Genomic DNA, 15,163 nt, shown 5'->3' on the forward strand with positions numbered 1-15,163 from the left:
TTACAAACGCTAGAGTGAGACTGAGCGCTTCCGTCTCGTACTTGCTTCAGAGCATGCGTCGTTTTTGGTGTGTTGGAACAGCATACAGACGAGCGTTTTTTCAGATTTTCTGTCAGAAAAATATTGAACATGTTCTCTATCTAATTCCGTCTGAATTTTCGACGGAAAAAGTCTGATGGGGCATACACACGGTCGGAATATACGACGAAAAGCTCACGTCGGACTCTTTCTGTCGGAAATTGCGACCGTGTGTACGCGACATTAGTTGAGGATATGGCTCCCATCAGTCTTCATCTATGATGATGCTTGTTTCCATTCTGCATTAAAATTTATTCATAATAACATAACACTTAAAATGGGGTTTAGTGCACAAAAAACATAGCTTTTGTTTACTCAAACACCTGTAAGTAACACAGGCCACTCCAATAATAGTGAAAGAGATTCTTTAAGGTGCAATAAGGTGAAAAACCTTCTGTGCTGCAACTCCCCCCCCAGTGACATGGGAGTGGGGGGTGGGGCCGAGTCCTGCTATCTGTGTCAATGGACACAGCAGCGGGACTGGTGAGCGTGCCCATACGGGTGCCTCCAGGGAAAGCAGCTCTCCGTGGGTGCACTCGATGAAGAGGAGAAGCCAGGAGTGCCACTGTGGCACCCCAGAAGAAGAGTATCAGGGCTGGTAAGTATAACATGTTTGTTATTTAAAGAACAAAAAAAACCTAACATTTACTCTAAGTACAGGTAGTAAGTAAATTGCTAGACATGCATGACACGCTACGCCACCACACTGGATGTCTCGGTGACAGCGATATATGTGAGTGTTGGCATTTGGTGGCATATGTTTTTATTTACCTCTTTTTGTCATTTTAGGTTTTGTTTTTATGAGGCTCTGTATTAAACCTTGTCAGTTTTTTAATAAATACTACACTATATGGCACTTTTTGTCTATGATTCAGGACATGTGATGGATGATAGCCTCTGTGCTCTTCTCCCTGGAGAATATTGGAAGGATACTAGCATGACCTGCATTACTGTTGGAAGGATCCCTGTGATACCTGTATAGTGATGGAAGGATCTTAGCGACTTATTGCTGCTTAATGTTTGGGCAGCATATGTGATGGTGAGTGCGCACTACATGTGGGTGGCGGTTGGTGTGGTGACGGCTCTCGCTGGTTTTCACATATCTCACACTGTTTTGTGAGTGACACTGCATGCACGGTTGTGGTACATATGGTAATTGCATACAGTATTACACTATATAGTCCTTCTTTCTTTCCATGCCATATCCAGAGTCCTAAAGACCATCAAGAGGTTCCAGTTATCCTGAAGGTTATGGGTACATATGTTATTGCTACACTTAAGTGATCAGCCAGGATTTCTGGTGAGACATTCGGTTGCTTTGGGAGGATTTGAAGACCATTTGCACTTTAAAAATCAGTTTATGGACTTTTTGAACTTTTTATTGATCTTTTTAGCGCTGCAATCTTATACACATATTTTTTTAACAACCTTGGTAAGAGTATGTTAGGCACCCCAGGCTCATTTCACAGTGCTGGTTTAGCTGCAGCAGAAGCTCGAAGGTCAATAAATCTACTCCCAAGTGGAGGAATATGCTGTACTGATAAGACACCTAGTAGCCTTTACAGCAGCTAAATACATGCCGCTTGCTGTACAAAGAATGTAGGGGAGACCTGTGACTAGGGACCATGCTGTAAACTCTAGACATGTGCATTCGTTTTCGTCCGAATGCATTTTCGTCCGAATTTCGGGTATTTTCGTTATCGTTTTAACAAACGATAAAACGATAACGTTTTATCCTCAGTGCAGATCCCCCTCCTCCACAAGTGCAGTCCCCCCTCCATCAGTTCAGACCCCCCTCTCAGTGGTGCCACTGCCTACCGGTGTCACCCGGTGCAGCCTGCACCCCCTACCCCCCCTAGTGTTAAGTTTGTTTTTAAAGTGGGAAGGGGTTAGAACCTCTCTTCAGAAATCGAATGAAGAGATTTTTCTGTTCTGCCAACAACAGTTATACCAGACGTAATGTGGAGGGAATCTATAACAACAACATAGATAGAAATCAATTTTTTTTATTTAAAAATAATATTTTTTTGAGTAAAAAATATTGGAGCACCTATTAGATATTTATTGCTGTGTAGTCCCTGTTGCAGATTTTCCCTTACATTATACCTGGAGAAACTATTGTCAACTGAACAAAAATTGAGGGGAAAGCTCTCCAATGGAGTCCTGGATAGCAGTAAAACTTAACAGGGGTTCTAACAGATGATGACGATTACGTTGAAATGCTTGGGGTGGGACTATACTTGGAATAACATCATTCCACTGGAGCACAATTTAACCCATTGTTACTTGAGACACTTGGCAGAACCTGGGGGCCAATAAGAGGAATTTTTGAAGTTTTAGATGCAGAGAATATAAAGATTTTTGGGGGGCATTAACTCCTTGTTGGATGGACTATGAGAATTAAAATTTTGAAAGATTGAGTCTGGCATAAATGAGGGTAAGTCTATCTGTGTGTGAAGGTAGAGGACATATGCTGCATTAAGAGCACTAAGAAATGTTTTTTTCGCACAAAGCACAGTGGCTTTTTGGAGGACCTTGTTGCATAAAGTAACTGGATTATTTATTTTGAATGTGCACTTTTTTTTAAATAATATATCTTTTTTTAAATTTTCATCATAGAAATTTATAGAAATTTACAGAAAGAGAAAGAAAAAGAAAAAAGAAAACAAAAAAAAAAAACAGTTCACAACATAGAAGTATACAGTAGAGCTCATAGGAGCCCTAAGTATATTTAATAATATACTTATGAATCTTGACATAAATTGCCATTAAAAATATTAAAATAGCATTGCAGATTAGGAAATTAAATGTTAAAAACTATGACTAATATGGGGAAAGAAAAGAGAAAGAAAAGAAGAAGAAAAAGAAAAAAGGGGAAAAACTACAACATGGGCCTGCCGACAACATGTATGCATTTGCACTTTGATTAATTTTTGTTTTATAGAATTTGGATGAACATCTATTTATATTTTTATTTATTGTACTTAAAAAAAATAATTGATACACACAAATTGAGAAATTTATTAAATTTGAGTACAGAACACTTAGATATACAGTAGTTGCCAAATGCACTGTACACCAACAGGTAATTATTGATAGGGTTGTTTAAGGTTATTTCCCTTTCACAATTTCCTTTCCAATTTCCTGTACAGTACATTATCTTAATAAATGTTAAGCTTTCAAGAACAACTCTAGGCAATAATTGAAATCAATTTGTGCACTGCTAAAGCTATCAGGGAAATATTGTGCCTGTTCTAAAGCAATTTACCTTAATCTAAGTTTTAACTAGTCTAATGCGATGAGATAACATTGTCATGGAAGATCTTCAGAATATGGACCTTTATCCTTTGTTTGCTTGTTCCTGTGTAGAGTTGTGCGAACAGTTTGGGCCGAGCATAAGTTTGGCCCGAACATCATCTGTTCGCCCGATCGATGAACACCCAAATTTGCAGGGCATTTGGCGGGTGTTCGCCCCACCGAACGCCCTGCAATGCACTGCACGCTGCACAGTGCATTCTAAGCCCTGATTGGGCAAAGCTTTGCCCAATGAGGGTGCAGTGAATAGCTGGTTGTTAACCACTTGACCACTGAGCACTTAAACCCCCTTAATAACCAGACCAATTTTCAGCTTTCGGTCTTCTCACATTTTGAATGACAATTACTCAGTCATGCAACATTGTACCTATATGACATTTTTGTCCTTTTTTTCACACAAATAGAGCTTTCTTTTGGTGGTATTTAATCACCGCTGGGTTCTTTATTTTTTGCGCTATAAAAGAAAAAAGACTGGAAATTCTGCATTTTTCTTCGTTTCTGTTATAAAATTTTGCAAATTAGTAATTTTTCTTAATATATTTTGGCCAAAATTTATACAGCTACATATCTTTGGTAAAAAAACACCCAAATCAGTGTATATTATTTGGTCTTTGTGAAAGTTATAGAGTCCAAAAGCTATGGTGCCAATATCTGAAAATTGATCACGCCTGAAGTACTGACGGCCTATCTAATTTCTTGAGACCCTAACATGCTAGAAAAGTACAAATACCCCCCAAATGACCCCTTTTTGGAAAGAAGACATTCCAAGGTATTTAGAAAGATGCATGATGAGTTTTTTGAAGTTGTCATTTTTCCCCACAATTCTTTGCAAAATCAAGATTTTTTTTTCTTTTTTTTTTTTTTCATATTAGCAGGTTATTTCTCACACACAGCATATGCATACCACAAATTACACCCCAAAACATGTTCTGCTATTACTCCTGAGTACAGCGATACCACATGTGTGAGACTTTTACACAGCGTGGCCACATACAGAGGCCCAACATGCAAGGAGCACCTTCAGGCGTTCTGGAGTGCCCAGGCCAATTCTGACATTTCTCTCCTACATGTAAAAATCATCATTTATTTGCTAGAAAATTACATAGAACCCCAAAACATTATATTTTTTTTTAGCAAAGACCCTAGAGAATACAATGGCGGTCGTTGCAACTTTTTATCTCGCCCGGTATTTGCGCAGCAATTTTTCAAACGTGTTTTTTTTGTGAAAAAAACAGTTTTGTGCTTTAAAAAAAACAAAACAGTAAAGTTAGCCCAATGTTTTTGCATAATGTGAAAGATGAAATTATGCAGAGTAAATAGATACCTAACATGTCACCCTTCAAAATTGCACACGCTCGTGGAATGGCGCCAAACTTCGCTACTTAAAAATCCCCATAGGCGACGCTTTAAAATTTTTTACTGGTTACATGCTTTGAGTTACAGAGGAGGTCTAGGGCCAAAATTATTGCTTTTGCTCTTCCGATCGCAGCGATACCTCACATGTGTGGTTTGAACACCATTTTCATATGTGGGCGGAACTTACTTACGCGTTCGCTTCTGCATGAGAGCACACGGGGACACGGTGAAATTTTTTTTTTTTTTTTTATTGTTCATTTTACTTTATTTATTTTAGTTTGACGCTTTTGTCCAAAAAATAAATTTTTTGATCACTTTTATTCCTATTACAAGGAATGTAAACATCCTTGTAATAGGAATATGGCATGACAGGTCCTCTTTACAGTGAGATATGGGGTCAATAACACCCCACATCTCAGCTCTAGGCTGGGAAGCCTGAAATAAAAAAAAACAAAAACAAAACAATCCTGGCTTCGATCGTAGCGGTTAGTTGGTAGAAGCACCTGAGGGCGGCGGAAGGAGGGGACGTCCCCTATCGCCTCCCGTAAGAACAATCAAGCAGTGGAATAGCCTTTATGATCATTCTTACGGTGTAGGGAATCACTGGCTGAAAAAGCTGATATCTGAATGATGCCTGTAGCTGCAGGCATCATTCAGATATCCCCGCACAAAGTCAAGGACGTCGTATGACGGCCGGCGGGCGGGAAGTGGTTAAAACGCATTTTTTTTTAACACAAAGTTGTCCATTTATACAATATTTCTAACACATAGCATGTACATACCAAAAATGACACCCCAAAATAGATTCTCCTACTCCTCCTGAGTACGGCGATACCACACGTGTGAGACTTCCACAGCCTGGCCACATACAGAGGCCGAGAACAGCCGAGTATGGCTGAGCATGGCAGAGTATGGCTGAGCATGGCTAAGTATGGCTGAGCATGGCTGGGTATGGCAAAGTATGGCTGGGTATCACCGAGTATTGCAGAGTATGGCTTCGTATTGCAGAGTAGGAATGAGCTTCGTGTTCGAGTCGAACCCATGTTCGACTTGAACATCGTCTGTTTGCCCGTTCGCCGGATTGCGAACGATATGGGCCGTTTGCGCCAAATTCGTGTGGCACGTCACGGCCCATAATTTACTGCGGCATCACAGTGCATTGCTGGCTGATGATTGGCCAAGCATGCACTATGACCCGCATGCTTGGCCAATCACAGCGACGTCTGTAGAGAGAGCTGTAATTGGCCAAAGCCAATTACAAAGCCAGCTACAAGTTAGTGTAGTGCGACCTCTGCACAGTGTTCATCTAAAGCTACCTGTAGAAGATTGGTGGTGTTCTCATACTACAGGCAGGCAGTTGATTTTGCTAGCTGCAGCATCAGTATATATATATATATATATATATATATACTGTATATATCCCAGCTCAGTGCAGCTACATCTCACTGCAGGCCATTAGTATGTGTGGAAGGCCAACAAGGAGAGGCAGACAGTCACAAGCCAATAAAAGAGGGCAAGCAGGCTCTGTGTCTAGAGGGAACAGTGCTGGACGTGGAGACGGTGCATCCTCATCAGCACGTGGCCGTGGGACACGCTTGGCCTTTTTTTCGGCAGCTGGCCATGTTGAGCTGCAACATGCGGAAGACTTGGTTGAGTTGATGACCAAGCCGTCCTCATCCTCCTCATCCTCTCTCACCCATGCTCAGGGTACTTTGTCTGCCAAAGCCACAGTGACTCCTTCCCTAGCCCCACCATGTCCTCCTGAGGAGTCCCTCGAACTGTTTGACCACAATGTTGGGTACATGCTCCAGGAGGATGCCCAGCGTTTAGAAGGCTCTGATGATGATACTGAGCTAGATGAAGGCAGTAACGTGAGCATGGACAGAGGGGGTGCCCAAGAAGGACAGCAATCTGGCAGTCATGCTCTCCCTGCTGCAGCATACTGCCAGGTTTGCTCCAGTGATGAGGAGGGAGGGGATGATGAGGTCACTGACTCAACGTGGGTGCCTGATAGGAGAGAGAAGGAGGAGGAGGTGGAGGAGGCACATCACCAATGAGGCAGGATGCCCTCCAGGGGCCAGCCTAAGGGCAGCACACTGACTGCATCACACCGCAAAGCTCCGCATGTGCAGGGCGCTGCTGTCTCTGCGTGTTATTCTAAAAGTTCTTTGGTGTGGGCCTTTTTTGAGACGAGTGCATCAGATCGCACCGCTGCTATTTGCAATATATGTCTCAAGCGTATCTCATGTGGCCAAAACATCTCCCGCTTGGGAACCACATGCTTGACCAGACATATGTTGACCTGCCATGCAGTTCATTGGCAAGCATATCTAAAAGACCCACACCAAAGAACAAAGAGGACCTCTCCTTGCTCCTCATCAGCTGAGATCTCCAACACCACTATACCTTCAGTCCTCTCTGAGACCTGCACTGAGAGGAATGAAGGTGTAGAATTAGGTGTGTAACAGCCAAGTACTTGTGGGCAATCTGCTTTCGGTACACCAACGTCAGATTGTACCAGGAAAATTTCCCTGCCCCAGCTGCTGCACCGCTGAAAGAAGTTCGCTCCCAGCCATCCACATGCCCAGCAGTTGAATGCTAGCTTGGCAAAATTGCTAGCACTTCAACTGCTATCTTTTCAGTTGGTAGACTCTGCCCCCTTCCGTGAGTTTGTGAAATGTGCGGTTCCTCAGTGGCAGGTACCCAAATGCCACTTTTTCTCATGGAAGGCGATTCCGGCTCTCTACCGGCATGTGGAAGGCAATGTCCATGCCTCGCTGGACAGGGCGGTCAGCGGTAAGGTGCATATTACCGCTGACTCATGGTCCAGCAGGCATGGACAGGGATGTTACCTAAGTTTCACCGTGCATTGGGTGACTCTGCTGGCAGCTAGGAAGGATGCAGGACAAGGTGCAGTAGTGTTGGAGATTGTTCCACCACCACGCCTCCAAAATGCCACTACTAATGATTCTGACACACCTCTCTCCTCCACCCCCTCTTCTTCTTCTTCCTCCATGGCCTCTTCCTGTGCTTTGTCCTCGGAACCAGCGGTGCTCCGTAGGCATTCAAGGGGCTAAGCAAGTATGCAGGCCAAAAGATGCCATGCGGTGCTTGAGCTGGTGTGCTTGGGGGACAGGAGCCACACTGGGGCAGAGGTTCTGTCAGCTCTGCAGGGGCGGGTTCAGAGGTGGTTGACGCCACGCCAACTTAAGGCAGGAATAGTGGTTTGTGACAATGGCACCAACCTCCTCTCCGCCCTCCGACAGGCACAACTGACCCATGTGCCCTGTTTGGCTCACATCCTTAACTTGGTGGTGCAGCAGTTCTTGGGCAGGTACCCGGGCTTACAGGATGTCCTGAGGCAGGCCAGGAAAGTCTGTGTGCATTTCCACAGGTCATATAATGCCAGTGCTCGGCTGGCAGACCTCCAAAAGGAATTTAACCTGCCCAAGAACCGCCTAATCTGTGACATGCCCACCAGGTGGAACTCAACGTTGGCCATGCTGCAGCGGCTGCACACACAGCAGAGGGCCATCAATGAGTACCTGTGCGACTATGGCACCAGGACAGGGTCAGGGGAGCTTGTTTTTTTTTCCCCACGCCAGTGGGCCATGATCAGGGATGCATGCACTGTCCTGTCACCATTTGAGGAGGCCACGAGGATGGTGAGCAGTGACAGTGCATGCATCAGTGACACTGTCCCCCTTGTCCACCTGTTGGAGCACACGCTGCGTGGAATAATGGACAGGGCACTTGAGGCAGAACAGAGGCAGGAAGAGGAGGACTTCCTTAGCTCTCAAGGCCCCCTTTATCCAAACAGTGTTCCTGCGTGCCCGCCGATCACACAGGAAGAGGAGGAGGAGGAGGATTGTGTCAGTATGGAGGTGGAGCCTGGCACTTAGCATCAGCAGCAGTCTTTAAGGGATCATTTACAGTCCCAAGAAACACATGGACTTGTACGTGGCTGGGAGGAGGTGGCTGCGGATCATGTTGTCCTTAGTGACCCAGAGGACTCTGGACCGAATGCTTCAGCAAACCTACGCTGCATGGCCTCCCTGATCCTGCAAAGCCTGCGGAAGGATCCTCGTATTCGTGGTATCAAGGAGAAGGAACAATACTGGCTGGCAACCCTCCTTGATCCACATTACAAGGGTAAGGTTGCGGACCTTATCTTGCCGTCGCAGAGGGAGCAGAGGATGAAACATCTTCGGGAGACCTTGCAAAAAGATCTGTGCAACGCGTTCCCAGAGACTGGGAGGTTACAAACTCCTGTTTCTGGACAACGTGTTTCTGAGGCTTCGGTCAGTCAAAAAAGGAGCGGTGGAGAAGGTGGCCGTCTGACCGATGCGTTCAGACAGTTTTTTAGTCCGCAGCCCCAAGGTATGATCAGTTCCAGCAACCATCGCCAGCATCTGTTTTACATGGTGCAGGAATACCTAGGGGCAAGATCTGACTTGGACATCTTTCCCACCGAAAATCCTCTGGGTTACTGGGTCTTGAGGATGGATCACTGGCCAGAGCTTGCACAGTATGCAATTGAGCTACTGGCCTGTCCTGCATCCAGCGTTCTTTCGGAACGCACATTCAGTGCTGCTGTAGCTTTTGTAACCAATCACAGGGTGCGTCTGTCCACCGACTCGGTCGATCGACTGACCTTCATAAAACTTAATCAGTCTTGGATCACCACCAGCTACCAAGCACCTGATGCTGATGTAACCGAATACATTTTTTTGAAATGTCAGATCTCTTCATAAACTGCCTATGCTGATGCTGAGTGACTATCCTGTTATACTGAGTAATTATCCTCTTCCTCCTCAATGATCATAATGATAGCTTGTAAGAACATTTTTAGTTCTGGGTGCCGCCAGTCCTGCCACCAGTGCCTAAGGCCCAATTTTTCAGTCCCTGTTTAACAGGGACATGTAATTACAATTTTCATGCAATTCTTTGCAGCAGGGCTAGTTCCTGCACTCCAACTAGAGTATCTGTGAGGGGTTGCAGTGTTGTGGCACCAGCACCAGTGCCTAAGGCCCAATTTTTCAGCCCTTGTTTAACAGGGGAGTGTAATTACAATTTTTGATGCAATTCTTTGCAGCAGGGCTAGTTCCTGCGCTTCAACTAGATTATCTGTGAGGGGCTGCAGTGTTGTGGCACCAGCACCAGTGCCTAAGGCCCAATTTTTCAGCCCCTGTTTAACAGGGACGTGTAGTTACAATTTTTGATGCAATTCTTTGCAGCAGGGCTAGTTCCTGCGCTCCAACTAGAGCATCTGTGAGGGGGTCCAGTGTTGTGGCAACACCACCACCACCACCACCACCAAAGGCCCAATTTTTCTGCCCCTGTTTAACAGGGGCATGTAATTACAATTCTTGAGCTAATATTTCACAGCAGGGCCTGTTTCTGCGCCCACCAAGAGTAACTGTGAGGACTTACAGTGTTGTGGCACCAGCACCACTACCACCACCAAAGGCCCAATTTTTCTGCCCCTGTTCAACAGGGGCATGTAATTACAATTCTTGATCTAATATTTCACAGCAGGGCCCGTTTCTGCGCCCACCAAGAGTATCTGTGAGGACTTACAGTGTTGTGGCACCAGCACCACCACCAAAGGCCCAATTTTTCTGCCCCTGTTCAACAGGGGCATGTAGTTACAATTCTTGTTCTAATATTTCACAGCTGGGCCAGTTTCTACGCCCTCCAAGAGTATCTGTAAGGACTTACAGTGTTGTGGCACCACCACCACCACCAAAGGCCCAATTTTCCTGCCCCTGTTTAACAGGGGCATGTAATTGCAATTCTTGATCTAATATTTTTCACAGCAGGGCCCTGTGAGGGCTTACAGTGTTGTGGCCACAACAACACCTAAGGCCCAAATTTCTGCTAAGTATATAGGGCAGGCCCCTACTTTCAAACATCCAACTTACAAACGACTCCTACTTGCAAACGGAAGGAGACAACAGGAAGTGAGATGAAATCTACCCCTAGGAAGGGAAATTCTCTCCTGTAAGAGTTAATATGTGAAAAACTTTGCTCCTTTCCACTGATGCTTTATCACCAATCCTTTTTTCACAAAAAAACCCAAATTTTCAAAAAACATTTATCATTGGGACAAAAAGTGAGGTGAAATCTTCTGAAGAGGAGCACAGACAGCAAAACAAATGTCACAGGGGTGATAACCCTTCCCTAGGTTTTCCAAAAAGCTTAAAATAGATTTTTTGGCTGGAGCTAAACACGTTAAAAATGTACCAGTTCAAAATTACAAACAGATTCTACTTAACAACAAACCTACAGTCCCTGTCTTGTTTGCACCGCCTGTATACTGCTGTTCAGAGTATATAGGGCCTGGGGGCCCCAGGCCTTTCCTTTTTTAATTTGGGTGCGGGGTTCCCCTTAATATCCATACAAGACCCAAAGGGCCTGGTAATGGACTTGGGGGTACCCATGCCGTTTGTCTCACTGATTTTCATCAGGACCCAACATTACATTAAAGCCGCAAGCAGTTTTAAATGACTTTTTTTCCTTTAAAAATGACATTTTGTGCAGGGACTGTTCTACGCACGGGAAACACGCGCCACTTTACAGGCATACTATAGACACCCCCGGTACGATATTTAAAGGAATATTTCACTTTTCATTTTTAACTTTAAGCATCATTAAAATCACTGCTCCTGAAAAAACGTCAGTTTTTAAAACTTTTTTTTGCATTGATACATGTCCCCTGGGGCAGGACCCGGGTCCCCAAACCCTTTTTAGGACAATACCATGCAAATTAGCCTTTAAAATGAGCACTTTTGATTTCGAATGTTCGAGTCCCATAGACGTCAATGGGGTTCTAACGTTCGTGCGAATTTTCGGTCCGTTCGCAGGTTCTGGTGCGAACCAAACCGGGGGGTGTTTGGCTCATCCCTATTGCAGAGCATGGCTGGGTATTGCAGAGTATGGCTGGGTTTTGCAGAGTATGGCTGAGTATGGCAGAGTATGGCTGGGTATGGCAGAGTATGGCTGGGTTTTGCAGAGTATGGCTGGGTTTTGCAGAGTATGGCTGGGTATTGCAGAGTATTGAAGGGTATTGCAGGGTATTGCAGGGCATTGCAGGGTATTGCGGGGTATTGAAGAATATTGCGGGGTATTGCAGAGTATTGCGGGGTATTGCAGAGTATTGCAGGGTATTGCAGAGTATTGCAGGGTATTGCGGGGTATTGCAGGGTATTGCAGAGTATTGTGGGGTATTGCAGAGTATTGCAGGGTATTGCAGAGTGTTCTGGGATATTGCAGAGTATTGCAGAGTATTGCAGAGTATTGCAGGGTTTTGCAGAGTATTGCAGGGTATTGCGGGGTATTGCAGAGTATTGCAGAGTATTGCGGAGTATTGCGGGGTATTGCAGAGTATTGCGGGGTATTGCAGAGTATTGCGGGGTATTGCAGAGTATTGCGGGGTATTGCAGAGTATTGCGGGGTATTGCGGGGTATTGCGGGGTATTACAGTGTATCGTGGGGTATTGCAGAGTATTGCGGGGTATTGCAGAGTAGTGCAGGGTATTGCAGGGTATTGCAGAGTAGTGCTGAGTATTGCAGAGTATTGCAGAGTAGTGCTGGGTATTGCAGGGTATTGCAGAGTATTGCAGGGTATTGCAGAGTATTGCAGGGTATTGCAGAGTATTGCAGAGTATTGCGGGGTATTGCAGAGTATTGCAGAGTATTGCAGGGTGTTGCAGGGTATTGCAGGGTATTGCAGGGTATTGCAGAGTAGTGCTGGGTATTGCAGGGTATTGCAGAGTATTGCAGGGTATTGCAGAGTATTGCAGAGTATTGCGGGGTATTGCAGAGTATTGCAGAGTATTGCAGGGTGTTGCAGGGTATTGCAGGGTATTGCAGGGTATTGCAGAGTAGTGCAGAGTATTGCAGGGCATTGCAGAGTAGTGCAGGGCATTGCTGAGTATGGAGGGATGGCTGAGCATGGATGGATGGATCCATGGATGTGACAGCAATTGTCACTGAGCAGCGCTGTGGGCACTACACATCCAGCCCACAGCGCTGCTGCCATCCAATCCCTCCCCCTGTGTACTGATAAGTACACAGAGGGTAGAGAGGAACCGGCGTCATGACATGGGTCTGGTATGTATTTTAAGGGGAACCCCACACCAAAATAAAAAAATGCGTGCCCCCCCCCCCCCGAAAATCCATAGTAGACCTCTTTCCCAGCATGTAGCCCAGCTGGCCAGGAAAGGGGGGACAAGTGAACACCCCCCATCCTGAACCATACCCACAGCATGGGAGGGTGCTTTGGGGCAGGGGGGCTCCGCCCCCCCCCGCAAAGTACCTTATGACAATGTTGATGAGAACAAGGGCTTCTTCCCTACAAGCCTGGGCTGAGAGCAGAGGACAGAGGGCAGAGGGCTTATCGGAATCTGCAAGCTCCCTTTAACAAGGAGGCCCCCAGATCCAGATGTAAATGAGTATGAAATTATATGAAATTATAAAATAAAGAATAAGGCGCTATACATGTTCATATAAAAAAACTGTCACAAAAAAAAACACTGCATCAAACTCAAATGTGCACATTAATGAGAAAATAAGCAAGCAAACACTGGGCAGGTATATCCAACATGCATCTGCTACTTGTAGTGACCGGGTGCTTGTGTCTCGTATTGTGATCATGCAGACTGTGACTGAGAGTTACCCCTGCAGGGGTTAAGGAAGCTGGTGAGTGTCTGCATGATCACAATTAGGGATGAGCCGAACACCCCCCGGTTCGGTTCGCACCAGAACCTGCGAACGGACCGAAAGTTCGCTCGAACGTTAGAACCCCATTGACGTCTATGGGACTCGAACGTTCGAAATCAAAAGTGCTCATTTTAAAGGCTAATTTGCATGGTATTGTCCTAAAAAGGGTTTGGGGACCCGGGTCCTACCCCAGGGGACATGTATCAATGCAAAAAAAACTTTTAAAAACGGACGTTTTTTCGGGAGCAGTGATTTTAATGATGCTTAAAGTAAAAAAAAAAAAAAGTGAAATATTCCTTTAAATATCGTACCTGAGGGGTGTCTATAGTATGCCTGTAAAGTGACGCGTGTTTCCCGTGTTTAGAACAGTCCCTGCACCAAATGTCATTTTTAAAGGAAAAAATCTCATTTAAAACTGCTTGCAGGTTTAATGTAATGTCGGGTCCTGGCAATATGGATGAAAATCAGTGAGACAAACGGCATGGGTACCCCCCAGTCCATTACCAGGCCCTTTGGGTCTTGTATGGATATTAAGGGGAACCCCGCACCCAAATTAAAATAAGGAAAGGTGTGGGGCCACCAGGCCCTATATACTCTGAACAGCAGTATACAGGCTGTAGGTTTGTTGTTAAGTAGAATCTCTTTGTAATTTTGAAAGGGTACATTTTTAACGTGTTTAGCTCCAGCCAAAAAATCTTTTTTAAGCTTTTTGGAAAACATAGGGAAGGGTTATCACCCCTGTGACATTTGTTTTGCTGTCTTTCCTCCTCTTCAGAAGATTTCACCTCACTTTTTGTCCCAATGGATTGGAAAGCATCAGTGGAAAGGAGAAATGTTTTTCCCATATTAACTCTTACAGGAGAGAATTTCCCTTCCTAGGGGTAGATTTATTCTCACTTCCTGTTGTCTCCTTCTGTTTGCAAGTAGGAGTCGTTTGTAAGTTAGTTGTTTGAAAGTAGGGTCCTGCCCTATATACTCAGCAGAAATTTGGGCCTTAGGTGTTGCTGTGGCCACAACACTGTAAGCCCTCACAGGGCTCTGCTGTGAAATATTAGATCAAGAATTGTAATTACATGCCCCTGTTGAACAGGAGCTGAAAAATTAGGCCTTAGGCACTGGTGCTGGTGCCACAACACTGCAACCCCTCACAGACACTCTAGTTGGAATGCAGGAACGAGCCCTGCTGCAAAGTATTGCATCAAAAATTGTAATTACACGCCCCTGTTAAACAAGGGCTGAAAAATTGGGCCTTAGGCACTGGTGCTGGTGCCACAACACTGCAACCCCTCACAGACACTCTAGTTGGAATGCAGGAACGAGCCCTGCTGCAAAGTATTACATCAAAAATCGTAATTACACGCCCCTGTTAAACAGGGGCTGAAAAATTCTGCCTTAGGCACTGGTGGTGGCGCCCAGAACCAAAAATGTTCTTACAAGCTATCAGCGTGATGATTGAGGAGGAAGAGGATAATTACTCAGGGATAGTCACTCAGCATCAGCATAGGCAGTCTTTGAAGGGATCTGAGATTTCAAAAAAAATTATTCGGTTACATCAGCATCAGGTGCTTGGTAGCTGGTGGTGATCCAAGACTCATTCATTTTTATGAAGGTCAGTCGATCGACCGAGTCAGTGGACAGACGCACCCTGTGATCGGTTACCACGCCTCCAGCAGCACTGAATGTGCGTTCC

This window comes from Aquarana catesbeiana, linkage group LG04 (genome assembly GCF_042186555.1).
Source record: "Aquarana catesbeiana isolate 2022-GZ linkage group LG04, ASM4218655v1, whole genome shotgun sequence".
Lineage (NCBI taxonomy): Eukaryota > Metazoa > Chordata > Amphibia > Anura > Ranidae > Aquarana > Aquarana catesbeiana.